This window comes from Mirounga angustirostris, unplaced genomic scaffold, assembly GCF_029215605.1.
Source record: "Mirounga angustirostris isolate CCGP_5_RB_7025 unplaced genomic scaffold, mMirAng1.0.hap1 SCAF_5, whole genome shotgun sequence".
NCBI lineage: Eukaryota > Metazoa > Chordata > Mammalia > Carnivora > Phocidae > Mirounga > Mirounga angustirostris.
In genome coordinates this window covers 171256415-171271679 of record NW_026991713.1, presented here as the reverse complement: position 1 = coordinate 171271679, position 15265 = coordinate 171256415, and the positions used below count along the sequence as shown (strand labels likewise).

The following is a 15265-nucleotide window of genomic DNA, read 5'->3' as shown; positions in this document are numbered from 1 at the left end:
ACTATTAGATGTTGGGGTGTTGACCTATTTTTATTGATTTTGAGAGGGGTTCTCTGTGCCTCTTGGATTTTGATGCCTGTTTCCTTCCCCAAATTAGGGAAGTTCTCTGCTATAATTTGCTCCAATATACCTTCTGCCCCTCTCTCTCTCTTTCTTCTTCTTCTGGGATCCCAATTATTCTAATGTCATTTTGTCTTATGGTATCACTTAGCTCTCGAATTCTGCCCTCATGATCCAGTAGTTGTTTATCTCTCTTTTTCTCAGCTTCTTTATTTTCCGTCATTTGGTCTTCTATATCACTGATTCTCTCTTCTGCCTCATTTATCCTAGCAGCACCCCCATTTTTTTATTGCACCTCATTAATAGCCTTTTAATTTTGACTTGGTTAGATTTTAGTTCTTTTATTTCTCCAGAAAGCATTTCTCTAATAACTTCCATGCTTTTTTCAAGCCCAGCTAGTATCTTTAAAGTGATGATTCTGAACTCTAGATCCAACATCATACTAATGTCCATATTGAGTAGGTCCCTGGCAGTCGGTACTACCTCTTGTTCTTTTTGTTGAGGTGATTTTTTCCGTCTTGTCATTTTGTCCAGAGGAGAATAGATTAATGAGAGAACAAAATGCTAACAGGGTAACAATGTCCCCAGAAAATATACTCTAAACAAATCAGAAAAGACCTGAAGCCAGGGGAAAAAGAAAGGGAAAGAAAGAAAAAAGAAAAAGATAAAAACAAAACAAAACAAAAAATGAGAACAAAACAACAACAACAACAACAAAACAGAATATGATCAAATATGATCAGGCTAGTGCATAGATCAGTGCCACACACTAGATTCTGGGTGCATTTTGGTCTGTTAGAAGATAGTGCCTCCCAAGATTTTAAAGAAAGGAAAACTTATATATGTACAAAAATAAGGGTTGATATGATGAAGGGATGAAATATGATTGTAAAGATGAAAATTATAAAAAATTTTATAAAAGGAATTGATAAGAAGTTGTTTGAAAAAAGAAAAGAGGATAAAAAAAAAAGAAAAAAAAGGGAGAGAATGTGATCAGGCAGGAGAGTAGAACAAAACCATACACTAGAGATTTAGGGTATATTTTGATCTGTTAGAAGAAACTATCTCAAAATTTTAAAGAGAGAACAACTTATATATATATACCAAAAATAAGGGTAACTACTATGAAGGGATAGAATATGACTCTAAAAATGAAAAATAAAAATGTTTTTTAAAAAAGGGATTGATAAGATGTTGGTTGAAAAAGGGAAAAAGAAAAATTCAAAAAAAAAAAGTTAAAAAAAATTAACTTTGAAAGACTAAAGAATCATGGTAAAAAAGCCATGAATTCTATGTTCAGTATTCCCCTAGCGCTGGAGCTCTGCCATTCCCGTTGATCGGTAAACTTGGTCTTGGCCGGCTGTTCTCGCTGATCTTCTGGGGAGGGGCCTGTTGCCGTGGTTTCCAAATGTCTCTGCCGGAGGCGGAATTGCCCCGCCCTTGCCCCCTCCTGGCTAAGTGATCTGCTCGGGTTTGCTCTCCGGGGCTTTTGTTCCCTGCGAGCTTTCCGTACAGCTTTGGAGGCGGAGAGTGAAATGGCGGCCTCCCAATCTCCGCCCCAGAGGAGCTGAGAACTCGGGGCCCCGCTCCTCAGTGCTCCCCCAGAGAAAAGCCGTCAGTCACTCCCGCCTCCCTGGTCTACGGCCGCACTCCGTGCTCACCCGGCCTGGACCGAGGGTTTCTATCTCTGGCACCCGACCCCGGGTGGAGTCTCCAAACCCAGCAGATCCCTGCGGTGAGCTCCCGCGTGGCTCCCCCCGGGGGAGGAAGGTGAGTCTCCCCGATCTGCCGCTTGTTGGGTCCCTGCTGGAGGAGCAGGGGCCCGACTGTGCCACGGATCACGGTTTAGGGCCACCCCGAGCTGAGAGCCCGCGCCTGGGCTCCGCCTCTGCAGCCGGCTTCCCTGCTCCGATACCTGGGAGCTCTGCCCCACTCAGGCACCCCCGGTCTTTCTGTGACCCCGAGGGTCCTGAGACCACACTGTCCCGGAGGGTTCCACCCCCCACTTAGCCACCAGAGTGACGTCCCTCGGCGGAGCAGACTTTTAAAAGTTCCGACTTTGTGCTCCGCGGCTCTGTCACTTGCCAGAAGCGGCCGACGGAGGCCCCTCCCCCGCCGTCTATCCTCCCGAATATCGCCTCGGATTCACTTCTCCGCACGTCCTACCTTCCAGAAAGTGGTCGCTTTTCTGTTCAGAGAGTTGTTGCTCTTCTTTTCTTCGATCTCCTGTTGAGTTTGTAGGTGTTCAGAATGGTTTGATCCCTATCCAGCTGAATTCCCGGGAGGAGATGAAATCCCGGTCTCCTACTCCTCTGCCATCTTGCTCCGCCCCACATCATTGGTTTTTGATGTGGTGATCCACGATCCATTGTTTTCGTATAACACCCAGTGCTCCATGCAGTGTGTGCCCTCCTTAATACCCGTCACCAGGCTAACCCATCCCCCCTCCCCCTCCCCTCTAAAACCCTGTTTGTCTCTCAGAGTCCATAGTCTCTCATGGTTCATCTCCCCCTCCGATTCCCCCCCTTCATTTTTCCCTTCCTGCTCCTAATGTCCTCCATGCTATTCCTTATGTTTCACAAATAAGTGAAACCATATGATAATTGACTTTCTCTGCTTGACTTATTTCACTTAGCATAATCTCCTAAGTCCCATCCATTTTGATGGAAAAGTTGGGTATTCATCCTTTCTGATGGCTGAGTAATATTCCATTGTATATATGGACCACATCTTCTTTATCCATTCATCTGTTGAAGGGCATCTCAGCTCTTTCCACAGTTTGGCTATTGCGGACATTGCTGCTATGAACATTGGGGTGCACATGGCCCTTCTTTTCACTACATCTGTGTCTTTGGGGTAAATACCCAGTAGTGCAATTGCTGGGTCATAGTAAACCAAAATTATTGTCTGGCAGCAAGCATTAGCACCTTTAGGGCAATTGCTCTTTCATTCCTATAGTGCAGTGCTGACAAGAGGTTCCCATTTCTCAATGACTGGCAAGCTTTCAGTTCTAGAGAGCACACAGTGACCCAGAAAGACACTTCCTGAGCTATTGCCAACTGCTAAGCTAGGTCAGTGTGCCCCGTGGCTTCCAGAGAAACAAACCCTCAGTCTGACATGACAAACCATCCACCACCTCTCTTCCGTCCATTCTGACTCAATTTCCTGTACCTCCTCCCCAGAGTTTCTACACTAGTGTGTATACACCTGCAAGAAATAACCTTTCACTGGGTCACTGAGATTCGCAGGTGTATCCTTCTCACCAAAGCCCTGGAGCAAATCGATGGCACACACGTTCCAGGTGGAGTTTATTCCCTAGAGTGTGTGACAGGTTGGTGGGGAGCCGGGCGGGTGGGGGAGGGATGCATCAGCTTTTGAATCAGAACACTTTAATTCAAGGGGATATTAAGACTGACTTTCCAAATCTGTGATGAGGAACAAACGAGTTCATATTTGTGGAGGTTTTATAAAGTATTCGACAAAAATAATTTACTGTAATTAGTTCTTAACTCTGTGTGTCCCTCCACAGGATCGCCAGCCCACCCAGACGCTGCATTCCCTATGACTTAGATCTGCCTCTTCCCAGCACCCCTGCCCCAGCAATTCCACTGTGTTGCCCTAAATTTGGCCTCTGTTACGGTTAGAGGCTTCCCAAGTAACCACCTGGCCTGCCTTTGGCTTTTCCCTGGAAGGGAACAGGAAGGACACAGGCATTGGAGCCAAATCGATGTGGAGCTGAGTCCTGGTTTTGCTTCTCACCATCTGGGGACGAGGCTTAATCCTTTCAGCGTTAATGTCCTCAGCTGTAAAATGGGCACAATAAAGCTGCCCTGAAAACATGAGGAGCAATGTATGTTAGACACCTGGCAAAACAAATGATCAGTTAAACCCCCCCTAGCCCACTGGTGCCAGATCAATCTCCCCAAAACACAGGTTAGGCTCAAAATCCACCTGCCGCTGCCCACCGGCCGGAAGTGAAGTACAAACTCCTCGCTTGGGAAGGATGGATCTCAAGGAGAAACCCAAGAGACCGCCCATCACGCGGGGATGGCTAAGGCATCAAGACAGGCTGGAGGCATCAACCTGATCTCGCAGAGAGAGATTCAGACCTTGGAGGAAAAAGCAAAATAAGGGGAGAAAAGGAAGCAGAACGATGGCCCAGTGTGCATTCTTTTGGCAACTAGAGCGAGGAAAACGCAGCGCACGGAGGCATTCTGAAAAAATGAATCCGCTGCACTACACCGGGTTGTCCTTGAAACAGACTCCGCCCTCACCTTCGGCGTCGTCCTAAAGGATCGGCTCTCCTGTGTAGTCAGGTTGGCTCCCGCTTCCTCGCAGATCTGGGGCGACTTGGGGGAGGGGTTTGTGCCGTGGACCTGCCCCCACCCCCACCCCCGGCCGCGCTGTGCTGCTGAAGGTAAATCCTGGAATTGCACGTACGTTCGTGAGATCAGGCCTCTTCTGTCTGTCGTTTTGCTGCTTGGAAGGCAAAAGACCCCTCCTCGAGGGGCCTGCATGGATTGGCCTGGCATTGGCCCGAGGTCCTGCAATCGCTGGGCCTGGGTTGCCATCTCCTTCCTCGGGAGGACTGGGGAGCGGGACAGGTGCATTGAGACATTCTAGCCCCCTCCTCGGGGGAGACAGGCAGTGGGACGCAGGGGAACTCTGCATGGAAATCAGAAGACCAAGACATCCCAGTCATGCCCTGTAGGGTCTGGATTTCAGGCACCATTTCAGCCCCTCTGAGCCTGTAAAATAGGCCTGATAAGTCGCTGTCAACCCATTCTTCATTCTGTGGTTTCCTGAGTGGCTTCCCTAGGGAGTGGAATAGGGGCAGGCGTCCACAACTATACCGTGGTTCTTAAACACAAAAAGAAGATTCTATGAAATCAGCAGGTACAAATTTGAATCCACAAAGGCACACAGAAAAAATTCCTCAGATCATCACCTTTCCACCCAGATCACAAATTCCTCTTCATGAAGCACACCGTGGTCTCTCTTAAGTGAAATCTACCTCTCCCGTCCCTGCATTTGGGTGGCACTCAGCTGCCCACATGGGACTTGAGCAAGTTATTGGTCTTCACCTTGCCTGAAAGATACCTACTTCATGAGGGTTTTCTCCCCACTACTCATGTTTCTTTTCATGTGGCAGGAGCTTTTTAGCATTACAAACGCCTGACCTTCCTCAGTCTGTTCACTTACTCTGTTTCAGGGAAGTTGGGATAACTTATTTGCCTGGAAAGTTTGGAAGGAGAAACCAGGTGTCTCCTCCCACCCCGGTCCCTTCCCCTTTGCTTGAGAAGCCGGTTCCTTCCCTTGGAGTATGTTCTCTGCAATTCCATGAGCAGGGTTCCCCCCTACAGGCCTGCCTCAACCAGCAAAGGAGCAACTGGGCAGTAAGGTTTTAAATTCTAGGCTTCTATATCAACAATCCCATGGTGGCGCTTATACCAAGCTGTGGGGTCGTTTTGATTGTCTATGTGTTGGCTCAGTTTGTCCCGTGTCCTCGTTCAGAACTCAGATGGGGAAGCGGGTTCTGTTTATTGGCCCCTTGGTAGATTGTGTTATTGTTCCAAATATTCAGTTCTTCCCTATGAGAAGATTATTCCCTCCACCTCCAACGAAGCCAGACTTGATCATTTACTTAATATGGCTAACAGACTGTGTGAGTAGAAGTGACAAGTGCCACTTCCCAGAAGTTTTAAGAGCTAATGCTCTTCCACCATTGTTCTTCGTCCTTCTTTGCCTTGTTTGTCCCAGACAGGAGCTGCTCTGCCAACTCAGGACATGTGAGCATCACTGGAGTTGATGCTAGAATAACAGGTAAAGTGAGCAAGAAATCAACCTTCCCTTTTATTTATTTATTTATTTTTTGGTAGGCTCCTGAGATTTGGGGGTGGTTGTTGTAACATCATAGTGAATATTGACCTATACAAAAATTGGTACCTGGAAGTAAGTACAAAAGTTTAAAAATAGTGGCATTGGCATTTGGCATTGGCATGGTCCGGGTGGTGGACCATGAGGGCACTGTCATTCAAGGTGGGGAAAGTGGCAGTCCATATAGTACAATGGCAAAACCTTTGTTAAAATGATCTTCTGAGATAACTTGATAGGAAGATAATTTAGCTAATAAGGTTTTCGCTTTGGGTAAAGCAATGGGAAAATGGAATTTTGGGTGCATGAGGTAATGTCTATTGGGTGCACTTGAAAAAAAAAAAAGTCATAAAGCCAACTACATTTTTTAGGAAGCTGTAGCTCCAAAAGAACCATTAATCTAAACTCAAAGAAACAGGGACTGTTTCAATACTTGAAATAATCTTTGGATCTCCCAACATTTTACAGGCAGGAAGCAAGCTGAGAAAGCAGCTCAGCTTTCATGGGGAACATATGGCCCAAGGTCTATTTCAGATATGGCCACTGGGTTTGATGGTGTAGATCGAGCCTCCCAAACAGTTGACCCACGAGCCACATGGAGTCACTTCCAGGGACAGAACCCAATCACTTCCCCGAGTCCCACGTAGGCAGCTTTCCATCTTTCCTCTACTTGGGAATGTTTATTATGGTTAACTTTTCCTGTTCTACTATTCTGTGTTGGTAAATATCGGGGAGGGGAGGGTCTGAAAGTCAAGGACTTTCTCCCAATCCCAGGTAGGGAACTTTTACAAGGTATGCCCAGGGGGATTTTAGAGGTGCTTATGAAAATATATGGTAATTAAATTAAAAGGCATCTTCTTTACCATTACATCAGCAACGTTAGCAACTTTAGGGCAAATATTCTTCCATTCTTACGGGGCCGGTGCTGACAAGAGGCTCATATTTCTCAGGGATTGACAGGTCTTCATGACAATGAGCACATGTCTATCTTGACATTTTCTGAGATGTTGCCAACTGCCATCTGGGTCAATGTGTTCCACGCCTTCCAGAGAAACAAGCCTTCTGTTCTGACTGGTCCCCAACCGCAACTTCTTCTGCACATTTTCATCCAACTTCCTCTGCTCCACTTTCCAGCTGCAGCTGAATTTCTCAACACACACATACAAACACAGACACATGCCCCTACTCCATCCCTTGACAGCTCCCCAGACTGAAATGTTCCCTTCTTGCTGGAGGTCAGCTCTGTGGTAAACCTGAACTCAGCTGACAGCCCAAGTTTAGATCAATTTCTTGCTAAAGATTTAAGAATTCTTCACCGTTAGAACCCATCTTTATTTCACCCAAAGTCCTGAGTCTCACTCTGAGTCACAAGCAGAAGCACCAAGATATGCAAAGGCTGCCCCCTCTATATGGAAGGGCTGGGAGAAAAATGTCCAATCACAACAGGCTTGACCAACAGAAGGCAGAACCTGTTCTTTGGAACCATATTAATTGGCCTCTTCCCTTTCAAAGGGTGGCCATTCAGGTATTTACAGGTGACAGTTATGACCCCCTAAGTCTCCTCTTCTTCAAGTTAGATATCCCCATGGTTTTCATGTATCTTTATATATTTTTAAGATTTTACTTATTTATTTGAGAGAGAGAGAGCATGAGGAGGGGGAGGGGCACAGGGAGAGGGAGAGAGAGAATCTTAAGCAGACTCCATGCTGAGCGAGGAGCCCGATGCAGGGCTCGATCTCACGACCCTGAGATCATGACCTGAGCCGAAACCAAGAGTCGGACGCTTAACCGACTGAGCCACCCAGGTGCCCCTTCATGTATCTTTAAAAGAGAGAAAGAGATAAGTGTTTTATAAATGTAATAATGCCACATACACATAAGTTATTGCATTGCCTGGATTCAAAATTCAATCTCCATCCTGAGCACTCTGCTCTGAGCACATCCACATCCATTTCACACCAGAAAATAACCCCAGCTATAAGCAAGGCTTCGCATCCTGAATTATTCACCACGCCATTATTTGTAATGGCAAAAAGAATCCAAAAATTATCTCCAATGTTTGTGTGTTTACAGCCCGAGAAGATATAGCTGCACACAGTATTATGCCGCAGTTTAAAATTGTGTTTATCAACCCAAGAGAAGTGAAAACATATGTCCACACAAAAACGTGTACCACGTGTTCATTGCAGCATTATTTGTCATAACCAAAAGGTAGACACAAGCCATCAATGGATGAATGGATGAACTGATGTGGTATATTCATACAGAATATTACTAGAACACAGAATCTTATTCAGCCATAAAAAGGAACAACCTACTGATATGTGCTATGACATGGATGAACCTTGAAAAAATGATGGTAAGTGAAAGAAGCCAGACACCTGTTGTATGATTCCATTTATAAGAAATGTCCCGAATAAGCAGATCTGCAGAGACAGACAATAGCTTAGTGGTTATCAGAGGTTGAGGGCAGGGAGGAATGGGGAATGACTGCTAACAGGTATGAGGTTTCTTTTTGGGGTGATAAAAATGTTCTAATATTGATTATGGTTGTAATTCCAAAGTTTTGCGAGTATACTAAAAGCCATTGAATTGTACTCTTTCAAGCGATGAATTATATGGCATGTGAATTATAACTCAATGGTGCTGTTAAAAATATGTTTACTGGGGCACCTCGATGGCTCGGCCAGTTAAGCGTCTGCCTTCGGCCCAGGTCATGATCTCAGGGTCCTGGGACCGAGCCCCGAGTCGGGCTCCCTGCTCAGCAGGGAGTCTGCTTCTCCCTCTCCCTCTGCAGCTCTCCCTGCTCCTGCTTTCTCTTTCAAATAAATAAATAAAATCTTTTTAAAAAACATGTTTACTGAATAGTTTTCAACTATTAGATCTGGATCTTTCCAAACCTCCTTGTTAAAAGTCACCTTAGCTATTCCACACCACTGTTTTAACTGCTGAGATACATCTGGATTCAGATTCCCCGCCCTGCAGAGTCGCTCACCTGGCCGAGTGGTGTTCTTTTCAGGCTGGTCAGTGGATCACTCAAAAGTCCACCCAAGAAGGGCCAACTGTCAATGCTGGCCTTGGCACTGGCTCTGAAGGTCGACATAACAAGGTCCTGGCCCCCCAGGGGCTCACGATCAGAGGCCTGAGTAGTGCAGTCACGTGATGGGTGCTCTTCTGGGGCTACAACTTGCCCGGTGTCTGACCGCATCCTCCACCTCCTGAACCACTCCAGGCTTCTCCATATTTGGACTGATGCTCTTGTCCTGAGAGAGAGGAACAGCTTTCCCCTTCCTTCCCATTCTCTGCAGGTCTACCTGTGAAAGATGGGGAACGTGTCGCAGAAGCAGTGTGTCCGAGGAAGGAAAGGAACTCATAAGGTTGCCTCAGGAGAAAAGGTAATTGGGGCAGAGGGAAGGCTTGGGCTAAGCCATGGCATCTGACACATTTGGGGAACTAGAGGCAGTTCAGGGTGGCCCTCAGTCTATTCCCATCACTGCTCTTGCTCTCCTCTTTATTTCGGGGTCCGTGTGTCTCCCAGCCTCTTGTCTTCTTCATTCGTCGCCAGCCCTGCCCTGTGCACTTGATTACAATCTGCAGCTTCCCTGGCCTGGCCTTCGGTGTTCTCTAAGAACCTGGCTCCTACTTTCCCTCTGGCTCATCCTAGTCCTGGACACTTTGGATAACCTCCCTGACCAGCCATCTTTGCCCCTTGGGACCACAAGCCCAGTCCTCAACAGAGACAACCGGACGGATGCTAACCAGGACATCTGGGGATGGGCTGTAGGGCTCTGTCCTCCTGTCCAAATGCTCTCACTGGTGTCTTAAATAAAGATGAAGAAGGCCTGGTTTTCAAGTGTGTGTGCCCAAATCCGGGGTAAGTGTGGAGACAATGTGGCAGGAAGCATTGAGCATCCTGACAGGTTGGAACAAAGGACCAAATCTAAGGAGATGAAATATCTGGACCTCAGGGTATAAAACCATGCCCAATGCCAGGAAAGGAGAAGCATGGCACAGCAGAATATCATATGAGGAAAGACTTGGGGTTTTAGAAAGGAAAAAGCTCTTGTTGCGTTAATAATCTGTGTTTTTAAAGGAAGCGCATGGACTCCAGGCTGCATTAATAAAGATCTGGTGTCCAGACAAAAGGAGGTGAGAGTCCTGTTGTATTCCTATCAGACCACATGTGAACTATAGTGTCTGGTTCTGGAAGTTACACTGTGGGAGACAGAGACAAACTTGAACAACGGTTCTTAACCCTGGCTGGACATTATAATCACCTGGGAACTTTCAAGACCCTTGATGCCCAGGCCAAGGAGAATCTTGGGGAGGGGGACCTACACATCAGTAGTTTTTAAACTTAAAAAAAATATTTTTTGGCTTACAGGAGAATTGCAGAAAATACAGAAAATTCCCATATACCCTTCATCCAGCTTCCCCTTATGTTAACGTCTGATATAACCACAGCCTAATGAGCAAAACTAAGAAATCAATGCTGGCACAATGCTAGGCACTGGATGATGGACCTTATTCCAGTTTCACCTGTCCTTCCACTATTGCCTTTTCTTCTGTTCCAGGATCCTACCCGGGACCCCACTTGGCATTTAATTGTCATGCCTCCTTAGCATTCTCCAATCTGTAACAATTCCACAGTTCTTTCTTGCCTTCCATGACTCTAACATTTTTGAAGAGTACCCAAAGGACGAAATGTCTGCTGGTTTGGGCTTTTCTGGTGTTCTCTCATGATTAGATTGAGGTTACACATTTTTGCCAAGGATACCATAGTAACTAGTGGATTTGTGTTTTTTCAGTGCGTCACATCAAAAGATTTGTGATGTCAACATATCTTTGTGTAATAATAGAAAATATGTATTGGTCTCTGTCCCCGGTGCCTGGCACAGAATTCCTAAAGTCTTTGTAATTTCTTGGGCGAGAGGAGTGTCTTGTTCTAGTGAGGTGACTGTAGGTGGGCTCCTCGATGGGAGCCAGTCACCAGAAAGAGACCAAGCCATGATTAGATTGGAATTTTCAGCCCCACCTTCCATTCATTCTCCAGAATAGGAAGAGGGACTGAAAATGGAGTTAATAATTGATCATGTCTACGTCATGGAGCCTCCAGATGGGTGAACCCATCCACATACCAGAGGGTGACGCACCCCAATCCATGGGGAGAGAAGCTCCTGGGCTCACCACCCTCCCAGGTCTTCATCTGGCTTTATCATATCCTAGCAAACTAATTGAATCCAAAGCAGGAGTCGGTCTTGGGAACCTCCAATTTGTAGCCAGGTTGGACAGAAGTTGTGGGTAACCTGGGGACCTACTACTTGGTGACTGGCATCTGAAGTGGGGGCAAGTCGGACATCAGCTCCAGGTAGTGCTGAGTTAAGTTGTAGGACACCCAGCTCGGTGGGGATAAACCTCTACACATTTGGTGACTAGAGGTATCAAAAGTGAAGAGTTCTGGGGCTCCTGGCTGGCTCAGTTGGTAGAGCATGTGGCTCTTGATCCTAGGGTCATGAATTCAAGCCCCAGGTTGGGCCTAGAGATTATTTAAAAAGTGTGTGGGGGGGCGCACCTGGGTATCTCAGTCGATTGGGGGGTTGACTCTTGATTTTGGCTCAGGTCATGATCTCAGGGTCCTGGGATTGAGCTCTGCATTGGGTTCTGTGCTCAGTGGGGAATCTGCTTGAGGATTCTTTCTCCCTCCCTCAGCCCCTCCCCCCATGCATGTGTGCACTCTCTCAATCTCTCTCTAAAATAAATGGATAATTCTTAAAAAAAAAATAGTGTTCTGTGTGAAAGTATAGGAGACTCACAGGAGGAAGGGCTACTGTTTTTCTTTTCCTGATAAAATCTTATTACGAGGGATACTCAAACCTTGCTCTTTTGGTTAGAGTGGTGTCTTCTGGGATTCTCCTCTGAAGAATCACTATTTCCCCCCTTTATTCTTTTTTTTTTAATTTAATTTATTTTTTATTTTATTATTATTTTTTTAAAGATTTTATTTATTTATTTGAGACAGAGAGAATGAGAGAGAGAGAGCCCATGAGAGGGGGGAGGGTCAGAGGGAGAAGCAGACTCCCTGCTGAGCAGGGAGCCCGATGCGGGACTCGATCCAGGGACTCCAGGATCATGACCTGAGCCGAAGGCAGTCGCTTAACCAACAGAGCCACCCAGGCGCCCCTCCCCCCTTTATTCTTAATAAAATTTTGGAGGAGATACTTGGGGACCATGCAAATATCCCGTTTCTCCTCAAGCTTTCGATATTCACCAAAGCTCCCTTCGTGGTTCCAGTGAGTAGCCACAGCTGAGTACCGCTGAATTGGGTGGGTTGGGGGGGGGAGCTGACATGGTGGGTGGGATGGGGGCTTGAGAAGAGGTGACAGGAGGAATGGCTGAAGGCCTGAAAAAGATGCAAAGACTAGCGCTTCTGAACAATTTGAAGGATTGTCAAGAGTGAATGTCCGTTTGCTGGTTTGGAGTAAGTTGAGTCTGGAAAAACTAGTTTTGTGAAGCTACATGCAGTCTCCTGGAGCTCAGGGGAGTAGGCTTGCTTCAGCGGTGGGATGCCTATTCTCTTCTACTGGGAAGTCATTAAGTGACTACACACAGGATGAGTCACTACCTACCCATGGTCCCTGGGGAAATTGGTGGTGGCCCCTCTCCCTGGAATAAGAGTTACTGTTGGGGCGCCTGGGTGGCTCAGTCGTTAAGCGTCTGCCTTCAGCTCAGGTCATGATCCCAGGGTCCTGGGATCGAGCCCCGCATCGGGCTCCCTGCTCTGTGGGAAGCCTGTTTCTCCCTCTCCCGCTCCCTCTGCTTGTGTTCCTTCTTTCGCTGTGTCTCCGTCAAATAAATAAATAAAATCTTTAAAAAAAATTAAAAAAAAAAAGAGTTACTGTTCTGTTTGGAAATGTAAACTGTCTGAAATGTAAATTACCTCCCTCTCAACCCCCTGAGAGGGGGTACTTCCTGTCCCTGTGCTGGCCCCTGGGACACTACTATGAATGGGGACTGTGGCATCTTTCTTGCCGGTGGGCTCGTTGAGGGTTAGATAAAACTCTTACAGTGTCTGGCATGTGGTAGACACTCATCTGCGGTAAGTGCTCATTACTTGACAGAGAGACTAACTTTCAGCTCTAGGTCCAAGTTGCAAGCACCTAGATCCTGCTCTTTGGGTTAAAACATGGGCACTGTGACATAGAGCTCGGGGGTGGGGCAGCAAGAGGGGCAGGGAGGGCTGGCCTGGGGAAATAAAGCTGTTTTCTGATCAGATAAAGCTTCCTCAAGCTAAGGTGACCTAACAAGTATCTGTTTAGCATCTACTTTGTTCTACAGCGTTCTTCTGTGTTTTGGGTCCAGAGGCCTACAGGAGGCCTAGAGCTGATGAAAAATCAGGCCCTAGGGTGGGTTAGCAGCAGAGCTAAAGCCAGAATTAAATTCCTGTCATGCCAACTCACTCCTGAGGAAGTGCCCTTTACTGCTGGGTTTGGGAGTTGTGTTTCCCGAGAAAGGAGTGGAAATTCTGTCAGCTGTCCAGCAAAGAGGCTAGTCCTTGGACAATATGTGGAGCGTCCGGAGACAGGCATGGGAGTAGAGGGAAAGTGAGAGCTTTCTCTCTTTCCTGGCCCAACGTCTCCTGAACCCGGATTCTGAGGCACGGGCCACGGGATGGTCCGTTTTGCGTCCACTTGGCCAGGGCTCAGGTGCCAGTTGTTTGGCTGAACAGCAGTGTCAATGTTGCTGTGAATGTTTAATTCAGTAGACCTTGAGTAAAAAGCAGATTACTCTTTATAATGTGGAGAAACTCCATCCAATCAGTTGAAGGCCCTATGTGCAAAGACGGAGAGTTTCTGATGAAGAAAGAGTCCTCAAGACCGGAATGCAGACCCGGAACTCGCCTCCCTGAGTTTCCAGCCTACTGCCCTGTGGAGTTTGGACTCAACCCTGTGACATCAGCCTGAATTTCCAGCCTGCTGGCACATTGGCAACCACAGTGCTGTGAGCCAATCCCTTAAAATAAATCTCTATCTCTGTTTGTACATCTCTATCTTTATACCTTATTGGGTTTGTGTCTCTGAGAACACTTGACTAACACGAGCAGTTTCTCTAAAACTGCTGCAAGGGCTGAGCCTGGGAATTGGGCAAGAACAGTGGTGTTGGGGATCCTGTGGGTGGACCCTGACTGCAGTCCCTTCCAAGATTCAGATGGGACAGTCATATGAGGGTCAGCCCAAGATAGCCTGCAAGCCAGCCCCAGCCCCAGCCCACTCTGTCCAGCCTAGAGTTAAGAGTGGTTTTTATATGTTTAAAGGTCTGAGCAAACAAAGAAAACGACGTGACAGAAACTTTGTGTGGCCCACGACACCCAAAATATTTATTATTTGGTCCTTCACAGAAACAGGTTTGCCAACATGACTATGGATCATTAACTCTTAATGTTCAGCATACTCTTACCAGATGTTAAAGCCTGATCTCCGCTGTGCTGTGGGTAATTATGGGATGTAGGGTGTCAAAGGGAAACTGATGGCTTCTCTGGGATTCAGAGACTTAGGGGTACCTACTGTCAGAGAAGGTGTGTGCCCAGGGCATGAGGGCATGAGGACATGGTCATATCACAAAAGGCAGGTGTGGTCAGAAGGCTGGAGGGGAAAAAACTTGAAACTCTCCTTGAGCCCATGGGAAGTAGTATCTTGAGGTTACATGATGAAATAACAAATGGATATAAAGAGGGGACCTGGGTCTCTGTATGGGCAAATCAGGCTCTAGGTAAATCTCATCTGGGGGCTTAATGAAAATGTGATCTTATTTAGAAAGGTCTGGATTTACCATTTTTGTGGACAGAAGATCAGAATTACTCAACATGGAAACCGAGTTGGTGAAGTGAGGTGGTGGGTGAGCCAGGACTCCGGTCATACATTGGTTAGACTCGGGAGGTGCTGAATGTCACCAGGCTCTGCTGAGGTGTGGGGACATGGCCCTGCTCCAGGAACGAGGGTGGCTTTCTAACAACGGGATCCTCTGTTCATTACGGAAATATACCTCAAATGCTAGAATATGAGAAGACCACAAAGACAAAGCTGCTTCTTCTGAAGAAGTCCAAAATAAAGGGTTTTTTGCCAACTTAAGTGTATAAACTTTTAGGGATGCAAATGCCTGTTTGTGATATATGCTTGTAATATAATAGTTCTAGTATTTTATTTATTAATTTAGCTGCATGTTCACTTTATACATCACAATTCATTAATTTACAAATACTGAATTTTCCATTCTTTCATGAAACTGTTTTTTTGTTTGTTTTTGTTTTTAAATCTTCTCCTGAATCTTTGACAGT

At 46.4% G+C, this 15265-nt stretch overlaps 1 long non-coding RNA gene across 7 annotated transcripts; it reads left to right on the top strand.

Annotated features, from left to right (window-relative positions):
• The first annotated feature begins 1577 nt into the window (after window positions 1–1577).
• On the top strand, window positions 1578–10744 carry LOC123844751 (uncharacterized). Of its 7 annotated transcripts, none has more exons than XR_010411996.1 (5): window positions 1578–1830; window positions 3590–4477; window positions 5821–5883; window positions 8008–8293; window positions 9243–10744. It is a non-coding gene; the product is annotated as an uncharacterized LOC123844751 (long non-coding RNA). The 7 variants fall into 7 exon arrangements; XR_010411995.1 differs by having other exon boundaries at window positions 3590–4956; XR_010411998.1 differs by having other exon boundaries at window positions 3590–5883; window positions 9243–9329; window positions 9500–10744.
• Window positions 10745–15265: the final 4521 nt, after the last annotated feature.